This window comes from Octopus sinensis, linkage group LG10 (assembly GCF_006345805.1).
Source record: "Octopus sinensis linkage group LG10, ASM634580v1, whole genome shotgun sequence".
NCBI lineage: Eukaryota > Metazoa > Mollusca > Cephalopoda > Octopoda > Octopodidae > Octopus > Octopus sinensis.
This window is the reverse complement of record NC_043006.1, coordinates 94,004,549-94,014,548: the sequence shown is the minus strand read 5'-3', so window position 1 is coordinate 94,014,548 and position 10,000 is coordinate 94,004,549. Positions and strand designations below refer to the sequence as shown.

The window sequence follows — 10,000 nt, the reverse complement described above, 5'->3', positions numbered from 1 at the left end:
GTGGCGGAAGAGTACAGCAGGGATCGCCACCATCCCCTGCCGGAGCTTCGTGGAGTTTTAGGTGTTTTCACCCAATAAACACTCACAACGCCCAGTCTGGAATCGAAACCGTGATCCTACGACCACGAGTCTGCTGCCCAAACCACTGGGCCATTGCAACTCCACATGTATATATATATATATATGTTGTTTTCTTTTATTCTTTTATTTTACTTGCTTCAGTCATTTGACTGTGGCTATGCTGGAGCACCAGCTTTAGTCAAACAAATCAATCCCAGGACTTATTCTTTGCTAGCCGAGTACTTATTTTATCAGTCTCTTTTGCTGAACTGCTAAGTTTTGGGGACAAAACACAACAACATCAGTTGTGAAGTGATGGTGGGGGAGACAAACACAGACACAAATACACATACATATATATCTCTTTTACTCTTTTACTCTTTTATTTGTTTCAGTCATTTGACTGCAGCCATGCTGGAGCACCGCCTTTAATCGAGCAACTCGACCCCGGGACTTATTCTTTGTAAGCCCAGTACTTATTCTATCGGTCTCTTTTGCTGAACCGCTAAGTGACGGGGACATAAACACACCAGCATCGGTTGTCAAGCGATGTTGGATGGGACAAACACAGACACACAAACACACACGCACACATACATATATATACATATATACGACGGGCTTCTTTGAGTTTCCGTCTACCAAATCCACTCACAAGGCTTTGGTCGGCCTGAGGCTATAGTGGAAGACACTTGCCCAAGGTGCCACGCAGTGGGACTGAACCCGGAACCATGTGGTTTGTAAGCAAGCTACTTACCACATGGGCTTCTTTCAGTTTCCTTCTATCAAATCCTCTCACAAGGCTTTGGTTGGTTGAAAGTTATAGCAGAGAAAACTTGCTCAAGGTGCCATGCAGTGGGACTAAACCCAGAACCATGTGGTTAGGAGACAAGCTTCTTACCACACTGCTACATCTGTACCTATATATATATACATACACACACACACATACGCACACACACACGCACATGCGCACACACACACATCTATATATATAAAACTCAACTTGTGTGTCTGTGTGTGTATCTGTGTGTGTGTCTGTATGTTTAACTTTCCGGCACATCTCCTCCTAGCCAACAAATCGTAGAACCACCAAAAATGGGTCACTTAAAGTTTAGGCGAATGAAAATTGAACTGCGTTATTTCTGTTCTGAAATTCATCTTGCAAGTGCAAAAATCGATAATGTGTTTGTTTAGGCCTTATCCCATGCATTGAATAGTGAACTTTACTCAGTCAGCTGTTTGACGTGAACTGTGTTCACCACGCATGAAAGCATGCGTAAATTGCATGAAAAATAAAAAAAATCAAGTTATAAAAACGAATCGCCATAAACATTGTAGAAATTCGGCAAAGAAATGAATTTTCGGAATGTAGCCTGGAGGGTTTTTTCATATTAATCATTTGGACTTTGTGAACACATACCAATTGTTTTCATAACATTCTTAATGCTTTGAATTAAATGTGACCATTTTGCGCTGAGTCTGCAGTTTGAATCACTTTAACCAAATTTTAGCAGGCTGGATTTTTGATCATCACGATACATCGCCAGCGACTCCCTGAAACTCTCCCCTGAAATCCCCGTTGAGAAATACTGATCTAAAAGAATAATTCAACAATGCAATTATTTGATCAACAAAAATTTATGAATCGCTTCTACGTACTTCCTATTGAGGAAATGGAACACATAAGCGCAAAAATAGAGGGCATTAAATGCTTGATTTTAAAACCAAAATAATTGAATTTTGATTGAACTTCATCCAAGTTTAGCTTAATTTGCGTGTGCATAGAACGCACGAGCGCACGAGCCGGGCAATACTGCTAGTATACATATAAAGGGTGTGACCTGGCAGAATTGTAAGCAAAACACTTAGCGGTGTTTTATCTGTCTTTACATTCTCAGTTCAAATTCCATCAAGTTCATCTTTGCCTTTCATCCTTTCAGGGGCAATAAGAGAAGTACCAGTTATGCACTGGAGTCAATGTAATCGAAATAGCCTCTTTGCTGAAATTGGTGGCCTTGTGCAGAAATTTGACACCAATATTTACATATATATATATACATATTCACATGTGTGTGTGCATATGTGTGCATGCATGTGCGTGTGTATGAATGTGTGTGTGCATGCATGTATGTGTGTGTGTGTGAGTGAGTGTGTGTGCATGCATGTGTGTGTACGAGTGTGTGTGCATGTGTGTGTGCATGTGTGTGTATGTAAAAATGAGTGTATGAGTGAATGTGTGTGCGTGCATGTGTGTGTACAAGTGTGTGTGCATGTGTGCATGTGTGTGTGTGTGCGTCCGTGCGTCTGTATGTGCATGAGTGTGTGTGTGTGTGCGCATGTGTGTCTGTGCATGCATGCATGTGTGTGTGTGTGTATGAGTGAGTGTGTGTGCGTGCATGTGTGTGTACGAGTGTGTGTGCATGTGTGTGTGCGTGTGTGTGTATGTAAAAATTTGCTATTACCTCCACCATCTCTTTTTGCCAAAACATATCATAGCACATAAACAAACCAATGCCATTTGTCAAATCAGGAGAGTCAATACAGACACACACAGACACACACACAATGCATGTATGTATACCTATATATATATATATATATATATAATGTTTACATATGTGTGCATGTATAAACATTGACACCGATATGTTTTGTTTTACTTGGTTTCTGGAAAATATTCAAAAGACGAAGGTCTTTCTGCTACAAGAGATGGAGGAAAACTGACACGGTTTCGATTCTCTTAAATTACCATCATCTCTTCGTTATTCTATGACTGATTCTCTCCTAGAAAAAGCAGATGACGAAATACCTTGTGGTGTTAAATTACATCCCTTAGAGTTTCTAGAAATGTCTGGCAATCTGTTTAGGCATCACTTATAATATTTAAGAGATTCTTTTGTATTACAATCATGAAAATTTGAAATTGTCTAAAATTCTTTCTCAAACACGGAATTAAAGAAAAAAGAAAAAAAAAAGAAAAAATATTGGGAAAAGAACTTTACCTTTACTTGAAAATGCCTCTGGCTCTGAGCATAAATGTCTTGTTTTCATAAGTTTTGAATAAAAGTCTCCCACCAAACCTTAGTCACAATTTATGTTCCTAATAACAGCTTAATGACAACTAAGTTATTTTACTAAATTCTTTGTTATACTCTTTTACTTGTTTCAGTAATTTGACTGTGGCCATGCTGGAACACTGCCTTTAGTCAAGCATATCGACCCCAGGACTTGTTCTTTGTAAACCTAGTACTTATTCTATCGGTTTCCTTTGCTGAACTGCTAAGTTACAGGGATGTAAACACACCAGCATCGGTTGTTAAGCAATGTTGGGGGGACGAACAGACACACAAACATATACACACACATACAAATATATATATACATATACTATGGGCTTCTTGCAGTTTCCATCTACCAAATCCACTCACAAGACTTTGGTCAGCCCAAGCTGTAGTAGAGGACACTTGCCCAATGTGCCATGCAGTGGAACTGAACCTGGAACCATGTGGTTGGTAAGCAAGCTACTTACCACACAGCCACTCCTGCACCTATTATATTTAAAATTAATTGAAAGAAATACAGAGCTTTTCAAAATGAATACAGTAACAAAAGGGTTTAAAAAATTGGGGATTAGTGGGAGGAAATAAAGAATTTAAAAAGGGGATATTTTATATTTTTTGATAAAATTGTGATCTCCATTGTTGAAAACTTAGAAATCAGAATAAATTTTTCGAAAAAAAAAAAATATGCAAGACAGGGTTTGGGTACTTGTTCAAAAGGATTGCCACAAAATTGCCAAAATGTTGCTAATATTTCCACAGCACCCAGGCCATGTTGTAAAGTGGGTGATGTTAGGGAGGGCATCCAGCCATAGAAACCATTCCAAAACAGATATTGGAGATTGATTCAATCCTTGGACACATCAGATCCTGGTGGTAGCAGCAATGGTGATGATGGTGATGATGATGATAGCAATGATGATGACAATGATGATGTTGATGACAATGATGGTGAAGGTGGTGGTGGTGGTGGTGGTAGTGGTTGTAGTGCTGGTGCTGGTGCTGGTAATGATGATGGTGGTGATGATAATGATGATGGTAGTGGTGGTTGTGGTGGTGGTGGTGGTGGTGGTGTTGGTAGTGGTGGTGGCAATGATGATGATGGTGGTGGTAGTGGTGGTGGCAGTGGTGGTGGTGGTAATGATGATGGTGACGATGATGATGGTGGTGGTAGTGGTGGTAGTGGTGATGGCAGGCAATTATGATGATGATGATTTTCTGATCATAAAAGGATCAAATTTTATAAAACAATTATTTACAGAGAAAGGGGAATTTTATTCTCCTTTTCGAAACTTACAACTAACACATTTTTTTACCCTTTATATTTGTTTCATTTAATGTCTCATTAATATGAGGATGGCCCCTAGTAGAATCATTTGCATGCTGGACAGAATACTTAGCAGTATTTTGTCCATCTGACATTCTGGGTTCATATTCTGATAGGGTCAACTTTACCTTCCATCCTTTTGGGGTTGATAAACTAAGTACCAGTCATGCACTGGGGTCCATACAATCAACTTAACCCTTCCTCTGAAACTATTGGTCTTCACCAAAATTTAAACAAATATTAGAATGGTGGTGTGGGGTGTCCATAATTATGTAGGTATGGGGCCTGTAAATAAAGGGTATCTGCACAAGGGTTTCTACAATGGATTCTAATTTAAGCACAAGGCCAGTAATTTTGAGGGGAGGGTTAGGGCATTGAAGGTATTGATTAACTATATTGAATTATTTGGCTGGTACTTTATTTTGTTGTGTTTGGAGGAATGAATGGTAAAATAGACTCATTGGAATTTAGCCAAAAACATAAAAAGTCAGAACAAATAATGGAAGACATTTTTGGTAAGGTTTCCACAAAAGGAAATGCTTGAAGATCACTGCATTAATCTGTTAATCTCAGCTTACTCAAAAGAATTTATTGCGATTAATATCAGGCCCCTCATCCTGTATGAGTAAGTATGCGGTATGTAGGCATGAGTGTGTGTGTGTGTGTTTTTATCTTTTATTGGTTTCAGCAAGAGGCTGAGGCCATGCTGGAGTACTACCTTTCAGTGGGACTGGGTTCCTTTTCTGCACTGTTCCTGGTGAAGTAGCGAGTTCTTTGTGTTTCCTGTTGCGATAAAGGTCCATCCGGGATTTCAGACAGAAATTTGTCCAGATGTTCTTTGAAGACCTTCACTTTTCACCATGCAAATCTCCGAAGTTGTTTGGCAGAATGTTTAATAGTTGTGGACCCTTGAAACCCAACCTGTTACAGTATAGGTCCTTATTCTAGACAGAATAATTGGGATCGTTGATACTGTACAGTGCCATCCAGTTCAGTGGTTGGTAAAGCTTTAAATCCCAATGTTGGGAGTTGGACCCTCCAGGATCTTCCCTATGTACATCCCTGCATACCTTTTCTGTCTTCTCTCCAGGGAGAAGATCTTCAGTTGCTTTAGCAGCTCTCAGTCGCTCATCTGTTTCACCAAATTCATCTTCTTTGTGTAGAGGCATGGCATTGCCTAAAGTTCAGCCACCAGTTTGACCAGATCCACATATCTTCTTTTACTTGCTTTAGTCATTTTAATCCCCTTAAAACCTGGTACTCATTCTATTGGTCCCTTTTTGAGGACATAAACATACCATCACCAGTTACCGAGCAGTTGTGAGGGGAGGGGCAAACACAAAGACACACACACATACATACAGCAAGCTTCTTTCAGTTTCTCTCAGCCAAATCCACTCAGAAGGTTTTGGCCAGCCAAGGGCTATAATTGAAGACACTCACCCAAGGTGCCATGCTATGGGACTGAACCCAGAACCATGGGGTTGGGAACCATGCTTCTTACCACAGCTAGCTTTGGTATAAGTTGGCTGGGAATAGAGAGAGAAGTGTTCTGGTTTTGTTATTGAGTGTTTTAAACACACTTAACTCGTATTTTATTACATCAAAACTATAATACCATATCTGAGATGGTTAATGAATCTGTAATCATTTTTTTTTTTTGGCAATGAATCCCATGGTTTTGTTTTAATGTCTTTTATTCTTGTAACAAGCTTTTAATAAACCTTACTCTTCTCAACTATTCGTTTCTAATTTACATTAATTTCTGTATGTGGTACCTTACCAGTCTAATGAGGCCTCTCTGAAGATACCAGCAGCTCAAGCCATCACGTTAAGCATCACATATTTGGAAGTGCCACGTCTTGCATTTGGGATCTTAGAAATAAAAAGGAAAAATTAAAATAATAAGTTAAAAAACACTTTATTCCTATATTTACTGTATTCCTACTTTGGTCGAACTTGAGGCAATGCTATGCCGCCTTGTGAATATTATAAGATGTAAAGAGTGCTGGTGTCACATAAAAAGCACCTGTGACTGTGCTGGTGTTACGTAAATGTGCCAGTGACAAGAAAAAAAGAAGCACTTGTGCTGGTGCCACATAAAAAAACATCCAGTACATCCTGTAAAATCGTTGGTATTAGGAAAGGCATCCAGCTGCAGTAACTATGTCAAAACAGATAACAGTGTAGCTTTTTGGCGGGCCAGCTCCTGTCAAACCGTCCAACCCATGCCAGCATGGAAAACGGACATTTGATAATGATGATGATGATGATGACGACGACGTCGACGTTGACAATGATGATGATGATGATGATGATGATGATGATGACGATGACGATGATGATGATGATGAAAGGCAGCCTTCAAATTTTTCGATCGAAAAGGATTTTCTTTCAGCCCACTATTTACATGCTATTATTTATAGCTTTACATGCTTCGAGATTCACTGTTCCAAAAATGAATATGTCTATTAGTTTCAATCTGAGGTGTGCATGACATGACGACGGACTCGTTGCTAATTTCAACACTTTCAGTTGACCCTGATTGAGGAATTTAATACTTTGAACCATAACTGGGACATGCAGGGACATTTCTGTGTCAAACCGGACGGATTTACTCACCAAACAGTAAACAGGGGTGCACCCTTTAAACCAGGACTGTCCCAAACAGAGACATACGCATGTGAGTGTGTCAGTCTGTCTGTCTATCTATTTGTATGTCTGTGTGTATATCAGGTCATCTTAGTACTACTGCTCATGTCATCCAACACAAACTGTCGCATGGTCGGCCTATTTGCCACTAAGCCAACAAACTCCCCAAGCATTCTTAGTAAGGAGGGTGGTTTTATGTGCTGCCGGCGCTAGACACCTGCTCTGTATTTAGCTTCCTCTCTGGGAGAAAGGAAATTCCGAAATAACACATTTTTCATTGTGAAGCCAGAGACCTTGCTCTTGATCCTTTTTGGCTGGATTCCTTCGCTTAATGGTGTTGCTCAAGCTGAAATTCTGCATGGGCATTGCTGATATTCATTGCCTTTAAAACCTAGGATAAGATAATCTGTCAGTGCCAGTGCCGCGTGAAAAACGCCTCTGCCGGCGTCACGTAAAAGGCATCCGAGTTGGTGTCACGTGAAACGCTCTCGCTATTACATTCTTGGAGTGGCTGGCGTTAGGAAGGGCATCCAGCCATAGAAACCATGCCAAAATAGACGACTGGAGTCTAGTGGAACCCTTCGGCTTTGCGGTCAGACCGTCTAACCCATGGAAGCATGGAAAACAAAGGTTAAATGATGATGATGATGATGATGATGATCATCATCATCATCATCATCATCGTCATCACATGCATCTACGAGTAAACAACCACCGTGTGTATGTGTGTGTGTGTATTTGAATATATACATATGTTATACACACACACATATCAAAGGTAGAACAGAAAGAATATAACAAACAGAAACCGTCAAAGCACAACATGCGGAAACAAGGACGACAGCACGACAACGGCAAACAGGACAAAACAAGATACATGGATCATTCGCAGCCAAATGCCTCTTCAGTCGGAGTCCGGAATGTCTTTGTAGTTTCGCCCACTTATTTCCGTTACTACTCGAAACCGGCTGGGCCAGGGATTTAAGATAAAAAGCATTAAGTTGTGGGAAACGAATGTACATATACCCCTAAGTTAACAATATAAAGTGTCTTTCACAAGAAAACAGCACAGCCCGGTCCGGGAATCGAACTCACTACACCATGATTGCGATCCCGACACGAAAATACACCTCCCACACACCACCACACAAAGATGAGGTGAAAAAACAGACAGAATGTATTTAATTTAACGTTGAGAAAGAAAAAAATGGAAGAAGTCTTTAACGTTTTCTTTCCAAATTCCTTCTACAGAGTGGAATGAGGAAAATAAACAGATGAAGAGAGAAGAGAATGGAGAGAAAGAAACGTGTCTGAATAAACCATTACATGTTGGAACTGACCGGAAGAGGAAGGAATTGGGCTGGCGGTGGGGGTAGCAACCTGGCAATATTGTTTTTTCGCTTCGTTCTTTCACCCATGTGTGTGTATTTTTGGACCACGTATAGTCTTCGCGCACGTGGTCACCCCAGTTTGATCCTGCCTGATTGAACCTCTTTCTCTTTCGCATTCTAGTTTCCTTTCCGACCAACTTCTTGGACTATTGCCACCTCTCAAGAACCACCTTACCACCGAACACCACCCGGAATACCATTCGAACTTCCTACTTCTCAGATTCTACCATTATGGGACTTACTGTGCATTGTTGTTTATGCACACACACACACACACCACACACACACCTACACACACACACACATATAGGACGGCGAGCTGGCAGAAACGTTAGCACGCCGGGCGAAATGCGTAGCCGTATATCGTCTGCCGTTACGTTCTGGGTTCAAATTCCGCCGAGGTCGACTTTGCCTTTCATCCTTTCGGGGTCGATAAATAAAGTACCAGTTACGCACTGGGACGATGTAATCGACTTAATCCGTTTGTCTGTCCTTCTTTGTCCCCTCTGAGTTTAGCCCCTTGTGGGCAGTAAAGAAATATATATATATATATATACACGCATGCACATACACACACTCACATACATGCACACACTCACTCGTTCATTGCGTGCGAACACAGACACATTAAAACGTGTGTAATTGTGTATATACGATTATGCAAGGAAGCCATTGAAAACCACCACAAACAAAATAATAATAAAATTAAACAAAAACAAAAGAGAGAGAAGGAGGAGGAGGAAAGGAGAGAGAGAGAGAAAGAGAGAATTATATGAATGAACAGCCTTGTTTCCTTACTTACTCTTCAACTGTTTTGTAATGTAATATATAGACACTTTATACGTATTTATATACACACACGAGCGGCGACTGTGAAGGTGCGAAAGTGTACCAGCACCGACTGATAAATAACTAACGTCTTCCAGGGTAGGGTGTAGCTTAGAAAATCAGCTGCTAAAGGTATTTTCTAGAACTTTAGAACTTGCACAATGTTACTACAATAGTTTTTTTGGGGGATATACGCAATGACAGTGAACCTGGAAACTGCTAAACTAACGAATAATTATATTTCAAAATATAGTAATTTATATATATATATATAGAGAGAGAGAGATCGTTAGCCACTACACACATTTTTGTCTCTCCTTGTTTTTTCTGTATCCCTTTCTGTAGAAGAGCGTAGGCCCGAAACGTAAAAGACTTTTTCTCTTCCTGAGCGTTATACTAATACATCTGATTGTTTTGTACACCACCTGTCATCGTCTTTTGTTTTTTTTGTAAACTCTCCCTACATATATATATATATATATGTTGACTGTCCACTTTTCGTGTGCAGTCCTTAATTGGTATATATATATATATATATATATATATATATATATATATATATATATATATATATACTCTTTTACTCTCTTTTTTTACTCTTTTACTTGTTTCAGTCATTTGACTGCGGCCATGCTGGAGCACCACCTTTAGTCGAGCAAATCGACCCCAGGACTTATTCT

General features: G+C 40.0%; 1 protein-coding gene across 2 annotated transcripts in view; it reads right to left on the bottom strand.

Annotated features, from left to right (window-relative positions):
- LOC115216436 (RING finger protein nhl-1-like) overlaps positions 1 to 10,000 on the bottom strand; it is a 74,873-nt gene that overhangs the window by 60,596 nt on the left and 4,277 nt on the right. The window contains exon 1 of one of the 2 annotated variants that reach the window (XM_036506930.1): positions 6,233 to 6,276. The exons of the other annotated variant lie outside the window; for it this stretch is intronic. The gene's annotated coding sequence lies outside the window, so the exon portion shown is untranslated. Of the gene's footprint in view, positions 1 to 6,232; positions 6,277 to 10,000 lie in introns of those variants that run through there. 2 annotated transcript variants of the gene reach the window in all.